The 20135-nt window shown below is 44.1% G+C and overlaps 2 pseudogenes; both read left to right on the forward strand.

The window, feature by feature from the left end:
- Positions 1-12339: 12339 nt before the first annotated feature.
- LOC138668165 (U2 spliceosomal RNA) lies at positions 12340-12546 on the forward strand (annotated as a pseudogene).
- Positions 12547-19715: 7169 nt separating this feature from the next.
- On the forward strand, positions 19716-19895 carry LOC138668158 (U2 spliceosomal RNA; annotated as a pseudogene).
- The last annotated feature ends 240 nt before the right edge of the window (positions 19896-20135 follow it).

The following is a 20135-nucleotide window of genomic DNA, read 5'->3' on the forward strand; positions in this document are numbered from 1 at the left end:
CACTTTTGCCCTTCTAGGACCTGCCAAGAGGACCAATGGAATGTGCTGCAGAGCCTGAGCACATGACCCTCGATCTCCAACGGGAGACCTTACGCTGGGCATGCTCAGTACATGCAGACAAGGACTTAGTCCCAGAGAAGTCCGCTCGCTGCTGACCAGTACTGACTTTAATGGCAGAGACTGGAGAAGCAGCACTAACTCTCTGAACAGAGTGAGAATGAGCAAGACGCTGGGACCGACGTCCTTGCTGAGCAGGCTCCACTGCGGCTGGACAAGAATGGGAGACCGCAGCGGAAGTGGCTCGAGATTCCCCCAGTGCAGAAGCGGGAACTCGACCCCTAACATTACCCCCCCTCCTAGGGCCCCCCCCTCCTTGGGCCTCGCTACGTTCAAAGGCAGCAATGAGCTGCGGAGCCCGAATGTGCTCCACAGGCTCCCAGGTTCTATCCTCTGGACCATGACCCTTCCAATCCACCAAATAAAATTTTTTGCCACGTACCACCTTGCTTCCCACAATAGCATTCACTTCAAATTCATCCGTGGATGAACCCGATGTCCCAGCAGATGACTCAGAAAACCGAGACAAGCGAACGGGCTTTAAGAGGGAAACGTGAAAGGTATCGGTGATACCAAGGCGTGGAGGAATGGCCAAACGGTAAACCACAGGGTTGACCTGTTCCAGAACTTTAAACGGGCCAATGTAGCGAGGAGCAAACTTAGTGGACTCAACTCGCAGCCTGATGTTACGGGCGGAGAGCCACACTAAGTCGCCGGGAGCAAAGACCGGAGCGGGGCGCCGGTGTGTATCAGCCGAAACCCTCATTCTCTCCTTGGAGGCCCGGATAGCATCCTGTGTGCGGTCCCAGATGTCACGTGCCTCCACCGCCCAGTCTGCCACCCTAGAATCGGTGGAGGACACGGGCATGGGCACAGGGACACGCGGATGCTGGCCGTAATTAAGGAGAAAAGGAGTTTGACCAGTGGAATCGGCTACGGCGTTGTTCAGGGCAAATTCCGCCCAAGGTAGCAAAGATGCCCAATCATCCTGCCTAGCAGAGACGAAATGTCGCAAATATGTCACCAGAGTCTGGTTGGTTCTCTCCACCAACCCATTCGTCTCGGGATGGTAAGCAGAGGAGAGGTTTAACTCTATGCTGAGTAAACGGCAGAGCTCTCTCCAAAACCGAGATGCGAACTGGGGACCCCGATCGCTGACAATTTTATCAGGCATACCATGCAAACGGAAAACGTGTTTAACGAACAACACCGCCAAGGCCCGTGCTGAGGGTAACCGAGGAAGCGGCACCAAATGCACCATCTTAGAGAAATGGTCAGTGACAACCCAAATAATGGAGCAGCCACGCGACTTGGGTAGACCCACCACAAAGTCCATTCCGACCATCTCCCAGGGCCTGTCTGCCACCGGTAGAGGGTAAAGCAACCCAGCAGGCCGTTGCCGAGGAGACCGATTCTGAGCGCAAGACACGCACGCCTGAATGTAGTCCCTGACATCTCGGGCCATATGCGGCCACCAGTATGTTCTCGCCAAAAGCTCTGATGTCCTCTTGGTCCCAAAATGCCCCCCCACTCTGGAGGAGTGAGCCCAAGAGAGAACCTCCGGTCGCAAGTTAGCTGGCACGAAAGTCTTGCCCGGGGGCACAGACTCTAGCGAAACCGGAGCTACAGTTCTCAGGCTCTCAGAAGGGACAATAAGCCGAGGCTCCTCCTCCTCCTCCTCAGATGACACTACGGAGCGGGAGAGAGCGTCGGCACGAACGTTCTTCTCCCCGGAGAGAAAATGGAGAGTAAAATGGAACCGGGAGAAGAACAGGGACCATCTAGCCTGGCGAGAATTCAGCCGCTGGGCCGTCTGTATATACACCAAGTTCTTGTGGTCAGTGAAGACTTGGAAGGGAAAGCGAGCTCCCTCCAAGAGGTGTCTCCACTCTGAAAAAGCCAACTTCATGGCTAGCAACTCCCTGTCCCCGATGGAATAATTCCTCTCCGCTGGTGTGAAGGTCTTGGAGAAGAAGAAGCAAGGATGCTTCCGACCTTGAGCATCCTTTTGGAAAAGGACTGCTCCAGCACCAACGGATGAGGCATCCACCTCCAAGATGAATGGTTTATCTACATCGGGGCGATGTAGGATGGGAGCGCTAGCGAAGTGTGACTTAATCGAGAGAAAGGCCTTGGAGACCTCCTCTGACCACAACTTGGGATTTGCTCCCTTCTTGGTGAGGGCGACCAAGGGAGCCACCAAAGTTGAGAAGTGTGGAATGAACTGGCGATAATAATTAATGAACCCCATAAAGCGCTGCACCGCTTTAAGAGAATGGGGTTCCTGCCAGTCCATTACAGCCTGTAGCTTGGCAGGATCCATAGCCAAACCCTGGGCAGAAATGATATATCCAAGGAAAGGCAAGGACTCCTGCTCAAACACACACTTCTCCAACTTAGCGTAGAGGGAGTTTGCCCGTAAGAGGTCGAAGACTTTGCGAACATCTCTCCGATGGGAGTCTATATCTGGAGAGTAGATGAGAATGTCATCCAGATAGACTACGACCGAGGTGGTGAGCATATCCCGAAAGATGTCGTTCACAAAGTCTTGGAAAACGGCTGGGGCATTACAGAGCCCAAAGGGCATCACTAGATATTCATAGTGCCCATCCCTGGTGTTAAAAGCCGTCTTCCATTCATCCCCCTCACGGATGCGAATCAGATTGTAAGCACCCCGCAGATCTAACTTTGTAAATACCTTTGCTCCCCGTAGCCTATCAAAGAGCTCAGATATCAGGGGTAATGGGTACTTGTTCTTAACGGTAATGGCGTTAAGACCCCTGTAGTCGATGCATGGACGTAAGTCTCCAGTCTTCTTCTGTACGAAGAAGAACCCAGCCCCTGCCGGTGACACTGACTTCCTAATGAATCCTCTTGCCAGATTCTCCTGAATATACTGGGACATTGCCTCCGTCTCCGGGAGAGATAACGGGTAGACTCGACCCCGGGGAGGCTCAGCACCAGGCAAGAGGTCAATAGGACAGTCATAGGGGCGGTGAGGCGGAAGAGTCTCCGCAGCTCTTTTGGAGAACACGTCTGCATGGGACCAATAGTGCTTGGGGAGAGAGGAAAGATCTGCGGGTACCTGTGTAGTAGCAACCTGAACGCACTCCCTCTGACATCTACCCTCACAGGATTTACTCCATCCCAAAATTCTCCCAGAGGACCACTCAATATGAGGAGAATGGTAGCGAAGCCATGGCATCCCCAACAGGACCTCATCAATTCCCTCAGGAATGACTAATAGGGAGATTATCTCCTGATGTGATGGAGACACAGATAGGGTGAAAGGAATGGTTTGGTGGGTAATCTGTGAAGGTAGTGTTGACCCATTTACCACTCGAACGGTCACTGGCTGGGCGAGCATCACCAAGGGTATTGCGTGACGCTGGGCAAAGGCGGAGGACATAAAGTTACCCTCTGCCCCAGAGTCCAAGCATAGCTCGACCGTGAGAGTGGATGGGCCTATTGTAATTGTCCCCTTGAAGGACAACTTTGAGGCAAACGTCGCCGTGTCTAGTGTACCTCCTCCAACTGCCACTAGACTCTGACGTTTCCCCGACCGCTGAGGACTCTTGGAGGCAAGACGTCCTGACTGCTGGCAAACATGACGAACCTTATGTGCACGAGCGGACTGAGACTTGGATCCCGCTCGTGTCACCTCCAAGGTCTCATGTGACTCAGATGCCTGGACTGGAGATTTCAAAGGTTTGGCGAAGGTAGGAGCCAGCCGAAACCTCTGCCTACACTGGGCTCGTTCCAACCTCCGCTCGTTAAAACGGAGGTCTATACGAGTAGAAATAGATATTAACTCCTCCAGTGTGGCAGGAATCTCCCTAGTGGCCAGAGCGTCCTTAACATGGTCAGCCAGGCCCCTCCAGAATATGGGGATAAGGGCTTTATCCGACCACTCCAGCTCGGAAGCTAAAGTACGGAATCGGACGGAAAAATGGCTGACCAAGGACTCACCCTGAGTTAATGCCAGTAGTTGGAGCGCTGTATCATGGGTGAGTTGAGGTCCTAGAAAGACCTTTTTCAGCGTGCCCAGAAACAACGGAGCACTCTGCACCACATGATCATCACGCTCCCACAGCGGCGTAGCCCACTCCAACGCCCTGCCCGACAACAGCGAGACAATAAATCCCACCTTAGCCCGCTCTGTAGGAAAACGTGCAGCCAGGAGCTCGAGATGGATAGAGCACTGGCTCACGAATCCACGACAATGTTTGCTCTCTCCAGCAAACTTGTCAGGTAGTGGGAGACGGGATAAAGTCGGAGCAGGGGTGGCAGTGGACAAACTGGCTGCGGCTACACTTGCAGCCTGCACAGCTACAGCAGTGACATCCACAGCTGAGGTTGTACGCTCAAGAGCCGCCAACCTTCCCTCCAGCTGCTGGATGTACCGCTGTAAACGCTGGTCGTCCGCCATTTTACTAGCCAGACCCTGGCGCTAGTATTCTGTTAGGACTGGCGGAACGCACCAAGACAGATGATAAAGGTGCGTTCGCAGTCCGGGGTCCACCGTGCAGGTGGAGACCTGCTGCTAGTAATTGGCAGACAATATGGCGGTACACTAAAGTATACACGCGTGGGTTAAACCTCACCCAGCGTGAAGAAAGCGATCCTGTTAACTCACAGGACCGCAGTACCGCACTAGAGCGCGAGCAAGTGGTCAGCGGACTTAACCCCAGAAGGGATTGAAGCCCGATTAGACCCTTTCTGGCGTAACACCGCAACTGGGTGTGTAGAGAACCTTAGGACAAATATGTGCACAAGAGTGCGAGCGATGCCGCACTAACGGACGCCACTAACCACCCAGACTCGGGTATGGAAAGCGCAAGGCAAGCGCACGGCGCCGTACTGGCAGGCACAGCTATAGGACGCTGAGATGTGTGTATCGTGTAGATGGCAAGTCGGGCGCTAGATAGCTACCATCATCCGCGAACAGTCAACAACACTAGGGAGGGATATTTAGGAGCTTTCATCCTTCGACATACATCCATCTACACACACACATAATAACAAGACAATACTAGCGCATGGCCGTGCGGTCATGCGCAGTTTATATAGGAGCAGCACAGGAAGTGGCCACAGCACTTTTGCCCTTCTAGGACCTGCCAAGAGGACCAATGGAATGTGCTGCAGAGCCTGAGCACATGACCCTCGATCTCCAACGGGAGACCTTACGCTGGGCATGCTCAGTACATGCAGACAAGGACTTAGTCCCAGAGAAGTCCGCTCGCTGCTGACCAGTACTGACTTTAATGGCAGAGACTGGAGAAGCAGCACTAACTCTCTGAACAGAGTGAGAATGAGCAAGACGCTGGGACCGACGTCCTTGCTGAGCAGGCTCCACTGCGGCTGGACAAGAATGGGAGACCGCAGCGGAAGTGGCTCGAGATTCCCCCAGTGCAGAAGCGGGAACTCGACCCCTAACAATGAGTGATAGTAATGCTGGATCTAGTTTCCGCCATAATCCAAGAAAACGTGTTTGCAGGTTAGTATAATTTTGTGAAAAGCCAATAATGTAGTATTTCGGAAAATTATTTATTTTACATTTTTTCATATTTACAGATTTACGTCTGACGAAATAATGTGAATGCTAGAAGAATCTGATTCTGAGCATGAGGATGAACCATATGTTCCATCTGATGATGAAAACTATGTACCACAAGTGGATGTTACTGAAGAAGATTCAGACATTGAACAAGAAATGGTCATAGAGCATGAAAATGAATACGAATCAGACGAAAGTGTTGAGGATGATTCTGTGCCTCAAAGTGCAGGCGACATTTGGACTGCTAAGGATGAAACTCAATGGTGCAGTAATCCACTGCCAAATGCACAAACAAAATCTCGTAATGTCCTACGACAAAGAGGTGGCCCTGCAGCAATCAGCAACCTATATACAGCAAAAGAGCTATTCAAGTCCATCATGACTCCCGAGATGTGTGACATCATATTACGGGAAACGAATCGAAAGGCCAAGAGAGTTTGTGATGCTTACAACAACGAACTGGTACAACGTTTTCCTGATTCTTCCAAACGGCCACCACAAAAAACATTCAAGCAATTTACTGAAACTGAACTTCATGCATTTTTGGGCATACTGATTGCTGCTGGTGTGCACAGAGCCAACAAAGAGAATCTGGAGGAAATGTGGAATGTTGCTGCTCTGCCTCTTATACGTGCAGCCATGTCTCGTGACCGCTTCAAGATGATACTCAGATTTATCAGGTTTGACAACGAAAATACACGTGCAGAACGTGTGCAAACAGATAAAGCTGCACCAATACGGGACATCTGGACAATGCTGAACAGTAATCTGGAGAGAGCCTACAAGCCATATCATTGTATCACCGTCGACGAGCAATTATTTCCATTTAGAGGTCATACTAAATTTACCCAGTATATACCTTCAAAACCAGCTAAATATGGCATAAAGATTTTCTGGGCTTGTGACTCATCAAATGCCTACCCTTTACAAGGTCAGCTCTACACTGGGAAACCAACTGATGGTCCTCGACAAGTAAACATTGGAGAACGAACAGTATTTGACCTAGTGAGCTCGTATAAAGGCTCTGGAAGAAATGTCACCACCAATAACTTCTTTACAACCATGGAACTAGCTAAGGTATTGAACTCCTGGAACATGACACTAGTTGGTACAGTGAGAAAAAACAAAAGGTTCCTACCTAACAACATGCAGCCTGCCAAAGAAAGGCCTGTATACTCGACAAATTTTGCCTACAATCATGATGCAACAGTCTGTTCATATGTACCAAAGAAGAACAAATCAGTCGTGCTTCTATCATCTATGCACATGACGGGAGAAGTTGAAGAGACACTAGCAGCCAAGCCAGAGATAATAAAATACTACAACATAACAAAAGGTGGCGTTGATGTTATGGATAAAATGTTGGGAGAGTACACTGTGAAACGACGAACATCACGTTGGACTTTGGCATTTTTCTACAATATGATTGATGTCAGTGGGTTAGCATCCTACATCAACTACAGAGAACACAATCCAAGCTTCAGGGCAAAGGATCAACGAAGAAAGTTCCTGAAAGATCTCGCAAATCAGCTGTGTATGATTGCAATTGAAGATCGTAGTACAAACAAAATGATAATGAGAAACCATTTTCTTCGAGGTGCAGTAGAAATGGTGCTTGGACGATGCATTGTGGTAGCATCGCAGCCAGCAGCTGGCCCCAAAATACCTCATGGTAGTCGTGGACCCTCCCCTGTTGTTGGTAGTTGCTATGTCTGCAGAGACCTGAGGCGAAAACAACGCAAGACTAGAAAGTCTTGTGTGGTTTGTGTGAAACCCATTTGCGATGAACACTCTGTAGCAAAGCCAACATGCATTACTTGCAAAGAAAATCAATAAAAAAAAGTTTCTTACATTTTCTTTTATAATGTAAATGAACAGTTTTTTACTTGTTTATAATAGTTAAATAGCATTATCATTAAAAAAAAATTTATGCTTTTTCCCTTGCATTATCTTCATTCAAAATATATGAGGTACATTTGTACCTATGCAGCTTGTTATGGATGCAAAAAGATCTCGACCCCTTATCTCGGAAGCGGGTGGAGATATTTTATTGAAATTTGGCCAATATATTCTGGACCAAAAATGTAGAGATGTCACGAAATTTCAGCCCTCTACGTCTTTTCAAAAAAAAGTTATTGCAATTTTAAAACGGAATAGTTACAATTGTACCTATTCAGCCGGATAAGGGTTAAAAAGAAGAGTGGAAAAAAGCAATGGAAGTGAAGTAGTTCCATGTGGTGGAAAAGTGATAGCAGTAGATGTATCGGACGTGTTAGGGGATATTTCAACCTCAGACACGTAGGATTTGGAGATTGAGTTATCTTCTCCAGAGGTCGAAAATGAGGGCGGGGGGATTTGCCCTAAAATAAATGAGGATAAATGATTCGCTTATTTTCCCTGAATGTTCAGGGGTTTAATGACTTATATAAGAGAACTGCTTTTTATGATTCTTTAAAAAATGAAAATGTTGATTTTATTTTTCTACAGGAATGTAATTTAGTGAAAAAATTAAGTTATCAGTATCTACAGGGAATATGGAAGGGTAATTTATGTTTTTCTGGTGGGAATGAGTCAAAAAGTGATGGGGTTGGCTTTTTGTGTTCAAAAGAGTGGGAAATTGTAAGTCATGAAGAAATATATCCTGGGCGGATTTTAAGAGTGGATGTGGAGAAAGATGGAAAGAGAGTGAGGTGTTTTAATGTGTATGCAAATGCAGAGAAAGCCCTGAGACTACATCTGTTTGAATTATTGCTGTTGTTTTTACCTGGAGTAGATCCAACAATTTTAGGTGGGGATTTTAATTGCCACTTGAAAAATGTAAAAGATGGTTCAGCTTCATGTCTTAGAAATATTTTAACAGCTTTTAATCTTAAAGATGCATGGGTTTTAGATGGACAAAAAAAGGAACATGAAATCACGTGAGTAGGGAGAGGTTTTTCTTCCAGAATAGATTATTTTTTTATATCACAGTCTCTAACATGTTCAGCTTTAAAACGCACATGACACCTGTTGTGAATTCTGTTGTCGAACTCCCTCCTGTGGTCGTGAATGGTACCTCGGCGAGTTCTGTCTATGGGCTCCCTCTGGTGGCTATGAGTGAAGCTGCTGCTTCTGAGGTTCCTTACACAGATGACGTGGTTTGTCCTTTGGTTGGCTGCTCTATTTAACTCCTCCCAGATCGTTACTCCATGCCAGCTGTCAATGTTTTTGCATTCGTTCAGTTCGCTCCTGGATCTCTCTGGTGACCTGCCTTCTCCTGCAGAAGCTAAGTTCCTTATTGTCTTATTTTGTTCTCTGTTTTCTTGTCCAGCGGGTTTTCATGATTTTGTCTTGCTAGCTGGAAGCTCTGGGATGCAGAGTGGCCCCTCCGCACCATGAGTCGGTGCGGAGGTCTTTTTTGCACACTCTGCGTGGTCTTTTGTAGGTTTTTGTGCTGATCGCAAAGTTACCTTTCCTATCCTCTGTCTATTTAGTAAGTCTGGCCTCCCTTTGCTGAAACCTGTTTCATTTCTGCGTTTGTGACTTTCATCTTTACTCACAGTCAATATATGTGGGGGGCTTCCTTTACCTTTGGGGAATTTCTCTGAGGCAATGTAGGCTTTATCTTCTATCTCTAGGGCTAGATAGTTTTTAGGCTGTGACGAGGCGCCTAGGTCTGGTCAGGAGCACTCCACGGCTATTTCTAGTGTGTGTGATAGGATTAGGGCTTGCGGTCAGCAGAGCTCCCACATCCCAGAGCTCGTCCTGTATGAGGTTTAATTATCAGGTCATTCCGGTTGCTCCTAACCACCAGGTCATAACAGACACCTTTCTCTGACCACAAAATAATAGAATGCACAGTTGTAATGGAGTTAGATGAGGAAAAAAGACCTTCGCACTGGAAATTAAATGTATCACTTTTACAAGATGAGGCGATTATGGAAGGTTTTAAAAAAGTATATGCAAAACTTAAGTGTAGAAAACATAGTTTTAAGTCTATTATTAAATGGTGGGACTTTGCGAAGGAGAAGATACAATTTTTTTTTATAAAAGAAGGGAAGAAGAAAGCTGCTGTAAAACGTCGTTTTTATAGTGATCTTAATGCTAATCTCCAATGTCTTTTTCATCTCAGGAATAATGGATGTAATGTGGAGGAGGAAATTAGGGTAACGATGGAGAAAATCCAAAAAGGCTTAAAAGAAAAAGGTAAGGAAATAATTTTTAATTCACGTGTTAAAGTTTTAGAGGAGGATGAGAAATGTCCAAAATTATTTTTTTTAAAAATTTGTGACAAAAAGGATTATGAAAGTTTTGGAAGGGAAAAGAAATTTGGAGGGAAAGAAGAGAAAAGCGAAAGAGTTTTATGATAATTTATTCTCGGTTAAGAACACGGATGTATCACTGAAAGAACATTTTTTGGAAGGTTTGGAGAGGTTTTTTGATATAGATGATAAGTCATGGTTGATAGAGAATTTTACTAAAGAAGAAGTTTTTAATACGATTAATTCATTACAAAATGTCAAAACACCAGGGGCAGATGGATTACCTATTGAATTTTATAAGCTTTTATGGGAGATTATGGGTGATGATTTTTATGAAGTAATTTTGGAAGCAAAGGCATCTTTTAGTGTCCCAGAGTCTTGGTGGGAGGGTCTGATTGTTTTACTTTTTAAGAAAGGAAATAAGGAAGAAATAAAGAACTGGAGACCAATTACCCTTTTAAATGCTGATTATAAAATATATGCAAAATAACTGGCAAATAGGCTGAAGAAGGTGATCAGTTCAGTAATAGATGTGGATCAGACATGTGCGGCACCGAATCTGAGAATTAGTGACTCATTGATTTTAATCAGGGATATTTTATGGGATGTTTCGGATAGAAAACAGAAACTTGCTTTGATAACATTGCACTTTGAAAAAGCGTATGATAGAGTTGCTCATGATTTTTTATTTGCAGTTTTAGATAACATGGGATGCCCCGATGTTTTTAGTAAATGTATTAAATCCCTATACAGATCATGTTTTAGTAAAATATCTATTAATGTTTTTTTATCTGAGGAAGTGAAAATAAATTGTGGTGTGAAACAGGGGTGCCCCTTATCCCTATTTTATTTATTTTTGCAATAGAGCCACTTTTAGCAGCTTTTAGGAGGTATAAAGTGATTAATGTTTGTTTTTTTTATTCCTGGGAGTTGCAATGAACAAGTAAAAGTGGTGGCATATATGGACGATGTGATGGTGTTGGTGAAGGATACCAGAAGTATGAACAGAGCCATAAGAACGGTGGAGTGGTTTGGAGGAGCATCAGGTTTTAAAATTAATATGTAAAAATCCGGTATTTTAACTGTTGGTGATTTTAACCTAGATTCTGAGTGTAAATTAGCAAAAGTTAATGATGTCAAAATTTTAGGTATTTATTTCTCGGGATCTGGAGGTAATGTAAAAAATTGGGAGTCTTTGTTGGAAAGAGTTAGGAAAAAGATCTGTTTTTGGAAGTTGAGAGACCTAACCATGGAAGGGAAGATTTTAATTATAAAGCAGGTTTTACTCCCAATGTTTTTATATGTGGCAACAATTTGTATTTCTCCAAATAACATGATAAAGAAGATTATTAAAGTATATTTTAATTTTTTGTGGAAGTCTAAGATGGAGAGAGTAAAGAGGGAGGAGATGTATAAGCCGGAGAAAAAATGGGGGAAAGGGTTTCCAGATATTAGATCTTTTTTATACGCAAAATATATGGCTAACTGTGTAGGCACTTTATTAGGGCCAGATTCAAAGTTGAAACAATTTTCTATATACAACTTAGGCTTTTATATTAGAAATTATAAATGGTTGGAGATGTTTTTAAATAGGCCCTACAGGTTTTTACCCCCGGAAAATTACATTGTTTTAGAAAAAAATTTAAGAAATTTTAAATTAAAATCAGTTGATTTAAATGTTCTTAAGTGCCATAAGAAAATCCTGAAAATACTTGAAGACAGAATACGTACTAGTCCCGTGGAGCGGTTCTCGTGGAAAATTGTGGATGAGATCTGGATGAATGTAAATTATAGCTTTTTATCTAATGAGCACAAGGATCTACTGTGGTGTATTGTTAAAGATTGTCTGCCAACCCGTGAGTTCCAACATAGGAGGAGATTGGTAAGATTTGAAGTGTGTCCAAGGTCCAGGTGTGGTGACAGTGAAACACACATGCACGTGTCCTGGAATTGCAAATTTGCACAGGCAGTATGGCAGAATGTGTGTAATCTGGTGAAGGCTGTAAGTACTGTAAATTTTCTAGATTTTAATAGAATATTTTATGGGATGCGTATAAAAGAAGAGGATTTTAAAAAAGTATGGGTAATTATAACGTGTGTGAAAATAGCATTGTGGAAAGCAAGAAACATTCTGACATTTAAACATAATGAGATAACAGTTAGCCAGTGTATTAAATTATGTCTAAGTTATTTGTATCTGTATTTTTGGAGAGATAGAATGTCGCTTGGTATGGAGAAAGCAAGCGAAATATGGAAACAGTCTGAATGGAATGTACTTACTGTGTAACCATTGTTTGTTTTGATATAATTTTTTGTAGGCAAAGTTTATATGAGATGAAAAGAATATAACAAAACAGAAAATATAAAAATGGAAAAAATAATTATAATGTAAAGATAAAAAAGTTAAAAAGAAAATGGTGATATTGGAAATAGAAAATATAACCACAAAAAATGGTGGAATGCACGATGATGGATTTTAGTCTTTTATTTTTTTAATGGGAGTCTAAGACTTTGTAATCTGAGTGTTAAAAAAAAAAATCTGCTCTTATCAGTTTAATATCTGATACGTCCCCTATTTGGGGACCACATATTAAATGGATTTTTAGAACAGGGAGATGGAAAAAGAGCTTGCTCTGTCCACTCCACGCATTGACCCGTTATTGCAGTATCTCCAGGAACAGTGCACTCTGTTAGGGCTAGCAGAACGCACCAAATAATAAGACAGATAGAGTATGGTGCGTTCGCAGCCCGGGGTCCACCGTGCAGAGATGGAACCTGCTGCCAAGTAATGACGGACTATATGGCGGTACTCATAAGTATACACACGTGGGTTAAACTTCACCCAGCGTGAAGGAAGCGATCCTGTTGCGTCACAGGACCGCGGTACCGCACATAGAGCGCGAGCAAGTAGTCAGCGAACTCAACCCCAACTAGGATTGAAGTCCGATTAGACCCTTGCTGGCACAACACCGCAACTGGGTATGTAAGGAAACTCAATAACAATTTTAAGGCACAAGAGTGCATGCGGTGCCGCACTGACGAACGCCACTAACCACCCAGGCTTGGGTAAGGAAAGCACAGAGGAAGTGCACGGCGCTGTACTGGCGGTCACAGCAACTGGACGCTGTAATGTGTGATTAGTAGGCTAAGTCGGGCGCTAGATAGCAACCATACACCTTCCGCGAACAGACATTCAATAGGGTAGGGGTATCCAAGGACGACTTGCACTCACAACATACACACATTAACAATTGTACACTAGCGCATGGCCGTGCGGTCATGCGCAGTTTATATAATTGCAGCACAGGAAGTGGCCACGGAAACTTTGCCCTTCCAAGACCTGCCAAGAGGACCAATAGAATGTGCTGCAGAGCCTGAGCACATGACCCTCGATCTCCAACGGGAGATCTTACCCTGGGCATGCTCAGTGTGTGCAGACAAGGACTTAGTCCCAGAGAAGTCTGCTCGCTGCTGACCAGCACTGGCTTTAATGGCAGAAGCTGAAGAAGCAGCAGTAACTCTCAGTACAGAGTGAGACTGAGCAAGACGTTGGGACCGACGTCCTTGCTGAGCAGACTCCACTGCGGCTGGATGAGAATGGGAGACCGCAGCGGAGATGGCTCGATATTCCCCCTGTGCAGAAGCGGGAACTCGAGACCTAACACACTCCTTCTCTGATCCGGTTTCTAAAAACAGATTGAATTGAAATTAGCGCAAGTTGTCTTTTAACCCTTTATGTGAATTTAATTTAGGGTCAAAGAAGCACATTTCCCAGGCCAAATGTAGCATTTTGCTCAATTTTGCTTGACCATTTGCAACATTTTGTGTGCCTTGCCTTCACCTACATACAGTGGGGCAAAAAAGTATTTAGTCAGTCAGCAATAGTGCAAGTTCCACCACTTAAAAAGATGAGAGGCGTCTGTAATTTACATCATAGGTAGACCTCAACTATGGGAGACAAACTGAAAAAAAAAATCCAGAAAATCACATTGTCTGTTTTTTTAACATTTTATTTGCATATTACGGTGGAAAATAAGTATTTGGTCAGAAACAAAATTTCATCTCAATACTTTGTAATATATCCTTTGTTGGCAATGACAGAGGTCAAACATTTTCTGTAAGTCTTCACAAGGTTGCCACACACTGTTGTTGGTATGTTGGCCCATTCCTCCATGCAGATCTCCTCTAGAGCAGTGATGTTTTTGGCTTTTCGCTTGGCAACACGGACTTTCAACTCCCTCCAAAGGTTTTCTATAGGGTTGAGATCTGGAGACTGGCTAGGCCACTCCAGGACCTTGAAATGCTTCTTACGAAGCCACTCCTTCGTTGCCCTGGCGGTGTGCTTTGGATCATTGTCATGTTGAAAGACCCAGCCACGTTTCATCTTCAATGCCCTTGCTGATGGAAGGAGGTTTGCACTCAAAATCTTACGATACATGGCCCAATTCATTCTTTCATGTACCCGGATCAGTCGTCCTGGCCCCTTTGCAGAGAAACAGCCCCACAGCATGATGTTTCCACCACCATGCTTTACAGTAGGTATGGTGTTTGATGGATGCAACTCAGTATTCTTTTTCCTCCAAACACGACAAGTTGTGTTTCTACCAAACAGTTCCAGTTTGGTTTCATCAGACCATAGGACATTCTCCCAAAACTCCTCTGGATCATCCAAATGCTCTCTAGCAAACTTCAGACGGGCCCAGACATGTACTGGCTTAAGCAGTGGGACACGTCTGGCACTGCAGGATCTGAGTCCATGGTGGCGTAGTGTGTTACTTATGGTAGGCCTTGTTACATTGGTCCCAGCTCTCTGCAGTTCATTCACTAGGTCCCCCCGCGTGATTCTGGGATTTTTGCTCACCGTTCTTGTGATCATTCTGACCCCACGGGGTGGGATTTTGCGTGTAGCCCCAGATCGAGGGAGATTATCAGTGGTCTTGTATGTCTTCCATTTTCTAATTATTGCTCCCACTGTTGATTTCTTCACTCCAAGCTGGTTGGCTATTGCAGATTCAGTCTTCCCAGCCTGGTGCAAGGCTACAATTTTGTTTCTGGTGTCCTTTGACAGCTCTTTGGTCTTCACCATAGTGGAGTTTGGAGTCAGACTGTTTGAGGGTGTGCACAGGTGTCTTTTTATACTGATAACAAGTTTAAACAGGTGCCATTACTACAGGTAATGAGTGGAGGAAACGGGAGACTCTTAAAGAAGAAGTTACAGGTCTGTGAGAGCCAGAAATCTTGATTGTTTGTTTCTGACCAAATACTTATTTTCCACCATAATATGCAAAAAAAATGATAAAAAAAACAGACAATGTGATTTTCTGGATTTTTTTTTCTCAGTTGGTCTCCCATAGTTGAGGTCTACCTATGATGTAAATTACAGACGCCTCTCATCTTTTTAAGTGGTGGAACTTGCACTATTGCTGACTGACTAAATACTTTTTTGCCCCACTGTATGTCAAGCATTGTATTGCATCCAATATGCAATCAATTAATCAATCAATCAATCAGTCTTTACTGGTTGCAACAGGTGTGTTAAGATATCTTACAAAAAAACACCCTAACCATAGTGGGTGAAAAAGAGGCATAGGCGAATACAATTAAAACATAATATTTTATTAATAAACAAAAAAACATAAAACAACAAGACAAGAAAATTCAAAAAAAGCACCTAATGGAACAAACACAAGAAAAGGGTCACCGAAGGGCACACAAGGAAAGACATACATAGATGTGAGTTGAAATAGGATGTTAACTGCTATTGTTTACCATTAAACCTGCTCGATACTTTGCACCAGACACTTTTTCCGCTTGTCTTTAGCAGTCCAGGCACATGGACACTCTTGTCTCATTAGCATTGCAAGTGTTATAAACAGGATTCTCTGCTGCTACTATGTGTCACGATACCCTTGTGATACTTTCACTAAGCACTTTGAGCTTTATTTAAGCGGAGTGGGTATATGAATTCCTGCAATTTGAAAGTTTTACAAATATATCTTTCTGCTAATATATTTTCTATGATTTTTTGCACTCAGCACTTTCATCCCCTTATGTGTAGGCGATGTTAAAATGCCGATATTTTGCTGAGTTTTTGATAAACTGCAATAGCTTCATTTCTGAGGCGATCTAGTTATTCTATTGAAAAAATAAAAATATATGATTGCAAAGGTGTATTTATAAAAGGAATAATATATTACTACTATTGAATAGGGCTGGTTCCCATTAATATATGATTTGAAAGTGTTATAGCGTTATGCAGTTGTGTCCATTCTCTCTCCTTTTCTTGTGTTTGTTCCATTAGGTGCTTTTTTTGAATTTTCTTGTCTTGTTGTTTTATGTTTTTTTGTTTATTAATAAAATATTATGTTTTAATTGTATTCGCCTATGCCTCTTTTTCACCCACTATGGTTAGGGTGTTTTTTTGTAAGATATTGTATTTGGAGGTGGTGAGTCCACTTTTTTTCTGGATTTTGTTGATATAGGTGTGTTAAGATGTAGGCCTGTATTAAGGCTTTGTTACGTTGTTGCAAATATACTGTGCTATCTACAAAATTAGGCCCTGTGCTGTCAGGACTTGGTATTTAAATGGAAGTATTAAAATGAGTTGTTCTGCCATACATACCACATTTGGGGCCGCATGACTTCTTTTGTAAAACATTGTCTCTCTCTTGTGGACCACTGACTTTAAAATGCGGTGTATTATATGCATTTAATAACCCCAAAAAAAGGAAACATGGTGCCTGTGCTGATCTTGCATGTGCTTGTCTTGTCCTTCGACACCTGTGTGAGTAGTATTCTAATGCTATTTACCAACCAGGTGCGCTGCTTGCAGTTAATAGAATCTGTGCACGGAACCCTCATGTGTAGCCACAATGGGGCCTTTATCCATTGTCTCCGGAACTCTCACGTGTCACAATGGGCTCCGGAACTCTCACATGTCACAATGGGCTCCGGAACTCTCACGTGTCACAATGAGCTCCGGAACTCTCACGTGTCACAATGGGCTCCGGAACTCTCACATGTCACAATGGGCTTTTGGCCTATAACAGGCAGTGTAAAATGGCTGCCATCTTCAGGAGAGCTGGAAAGACAACTGCTCACCTGTCTGTTTTTTTTTTATTTTCCCTCTCTTTCTTGCACTTCCTTGCACACTTTAGAACAAAAGGGGGATGTTGGGAGTGTTAAAATAGGTGGAGTTATGCAGATTCAAAACGCGTTGTGCACAGCTTGCACACACACAAAGCAGAACTGTCATTGAGAATGCATCCAGAGTTTCTAGAAATGTCTTCCCTTGGCAATTTTTTGCTCTGTCTCCACAATGGGTGTCGTTTTTTGGCCTTGGTGCGGCAGAAGTGGCAAACCATTTCTGGTTATCGCTTCTCGGCCGAATGGCTAAGATCAAGTGTAGTGATCTAGCGGTTGCTGCCTTGGGTCTTGGCCTGAGGTGTCTCGTGTACCCGGCTTGTTGGCCTTGGGGGATTGCTCTCTCTTAGCGGAGGGAGCTTCACCCCCTTGCTGCTATCGGCAGGTCGGCTTAGTCCCCAGACAAGGAGAGGCGATCACCTACCGGGGCACCTTGATAAAGGTGTCTGAAGGTTGTTTTCTTGGAGAATGCATGGTGGTTTTTTGAAGATGGAAGAGATTCCTGGCTATATGAGTACAAAGAATGCAGTAGATTAGAACGTAAGAGATGTTAAGAACTTGGATTTTGTGATCAAGGAGCTTCTTTTAAGTTTGTTTCAATTGGAGAGATCATGGATCTTATCGATTATGGATTATCCGAAACGTGGACATTTTGATGTTACTTTTTGCCAGGAAAATTATTTTTTGCAGTTTTTGGAATGATGGTGTGAGAGGAAGGTGGATCCAAGAATGGTTGGAGTGAGGGTAATCCCTAATTTCAAAGTAAACCAGAAAATGTTTATTATAAAAATGTATTCTCCGTATGTGAAGGAAAATGACATTGAATTTTTTTTGAGGAAGTACTGTGACTGTGACATTAACGAGAGAAAAGGAAAAGTGATGAATTTGCATGGTTTTTGGACTGGCAAATGAAAGTTTTTTTGCAAATTGAGGAAAGAGGGGAGTGGTAAGTGGCTATTGCTACCAGCAAGATTTACGGTGGGGAGTGCAACAGGGGACCTTTTTTTTGCAGGTACGGGTGTGATCTATAAGAATTGTAAGCAGTATGGTCACGAGGCAGAAGTATGTACAAAAGTTGTGTGCTCCAGATGTCTACAAGAAGGTCATATGTTTGCGGACTGTCAAGAGTGGAAAGATAAAATAATACGAAAGATAGAATAAGGTGCGTTCGCAGCCCGGGGTCCACCGTGCAGAGATGGAACCTGCTGCCAAGTAATGACGGACTATATGGTGGTACAATGTGAATATACACACGGGTTAACTTCACCCTGTGTGAAGGAAGCGAACCCTGTTGCATCACAGGGCCGCGGTACCGCACACAAGAGCGCAAGCAAGGTGTCAGCGTAACCAAAATAATAATTAAAGATGCACGAGAGTGCATGCGGTGCCGCACTGGCGGACGCCACTAACCACACAGACTTGGGTCAGGAAAGCGCTGTGAAAGCGCATGGCGCCGCACTGGCGGTCACAGCAATTAGACGCTGTATGGTGTGTTACGTGGTGATGGCTAAGTCGGGCGCTAGATAGAAATCATCCACCTTCCGCGAGCAGACATCCAATAGGGAGAGGATTTTAAAAAACGACTTTCACTCACAACACACACACGTTTACAAATGTACACTAGTGCATGGCCGTGCAGTCATGCGAACCTTATATAGCTGCAGCATGTACATGACCTTCCCAGAAGGACCAGTGGGAGGCTGCCACAGAAGTTGAGCACCTTCAGGACCTTCCTGGAGGACCAATGACCCTCGATCTCCAATGGGAGATCTTGCCCTGGGCATGCTCAGAAGGGGAAAAGCAGGACTTAGTCCCAAAAGCATCTGCTTGCCGCTGCCCAGCACTGGCTTCAATGGCAGAAGCTGGAAAAGCAGCAGTAACCCTATGCACAGAGTGAGACTGAGCAAGACGCTGGGACCAACGTCTCCGCTGAGCAGACTCTACTGCGGCTGGAGAAGAATGGGAGACCGCAGCAGAGATGGTTCGAGATTCCCCCTGTGCAGAGGCAGGAACTCGACACCTAACAAGGTATGAGTGGTATTGAAGAAAAGAAGGAAGAGAAAAATGAGGAAGAAGAAAAGAAGGAAGAGAAAAATGAGGAATGTAAAGTATAGTGGGGTGATACAGAATGTCAAGAGGATGATTCAGAGTCTGAGGACATGGTAGAGGATAGTTCGACACCAGTGATGACGAGGTCTGTGAATGACAGCGCAAGTAGGTTGTCAACTGGAAGTAAAGAGGGGAAGAGTGTGTGGGAAAGGGCAAGGGAACTTCCTGTGGCTTCTACAGTGAATGAAGAGGTGGTAAATATGAGAGAAATTGGGGTTGATCTTAAGGTGTTACACCCAAAGGTAATTAATAGTATGTACAGTGATTCAGAAAGATTTTTTTCAACTTATAAAGTGGTAAAAAAGTTAAAGCATATGGTGGAGTTAGAAATGGCATCTCCTGATGGGATGTCGTTACAGACATTGGATTTTTTGGCAGTTTTTGGAATTAGAGGGGGGATGACACCGTAAGAAGTTTAAAAATTGGAAGAGGTAAAAGCAATAATCCTTGTAGATACTTCTTGATTGTTTTTTTCTGATTTTGTACCATGTTTTTAAAGGAAACAAAATGATGAATTTTCCAATGATGATGGGAACAGTTTTTGTGCTTTGGATTTGACGCAGCTGTTTGGGATGTTTCTTTGGTCTTGGATTTCTGGACCGTAGATTTTCCCATCTGAGAGAAAAAAATAAAAATCTGTTCTTATCAGTTTAATATCTGATACATCCCCTATTTGGGGACCATATATCAAATGGATTTTTAGAACAGGGAGAGGGAAAATGAGCTTGCTCTGTCCACTCCACACATTGACCCGTTATTGCAGTATCTCCGGGAACAGTGCACAATGTTAGGGCTAGCGGAACGCACCAAATAATAAGACAGATAGAGTATGGTGCGTTCGCAGCCCGGGGTCCACCGTGCAGAGATGGAACCTGCTGCCAAGTAATGACAGACTATATTGCGGTACTTATAAGTATACACACGTGGGTTAAACTTCACCCAGCGTGAAGGAAGCGATCCTGTTGCGTCACAGGACCGCGGTACCGCACATAGAGCGCGAGCAAGTAGTCAGCGAACTCAACCGCAAC

This window comes from Ranitomeya imitator, chromosome 2 (assembly GCF_032444005.1).
Source record: "Ranitomeya imitator isolate aRanImi1 chromosome 2, aRanImi1.pri, whole genome shotgun sequence".
In the NCBI taxonomy this organism is placed as follows: Eukaryota; Metazoa; Chordata; class Amphibia; order Anura; family Dendrobatidae; genus Ranitomeya; species Ranitomeya imitator.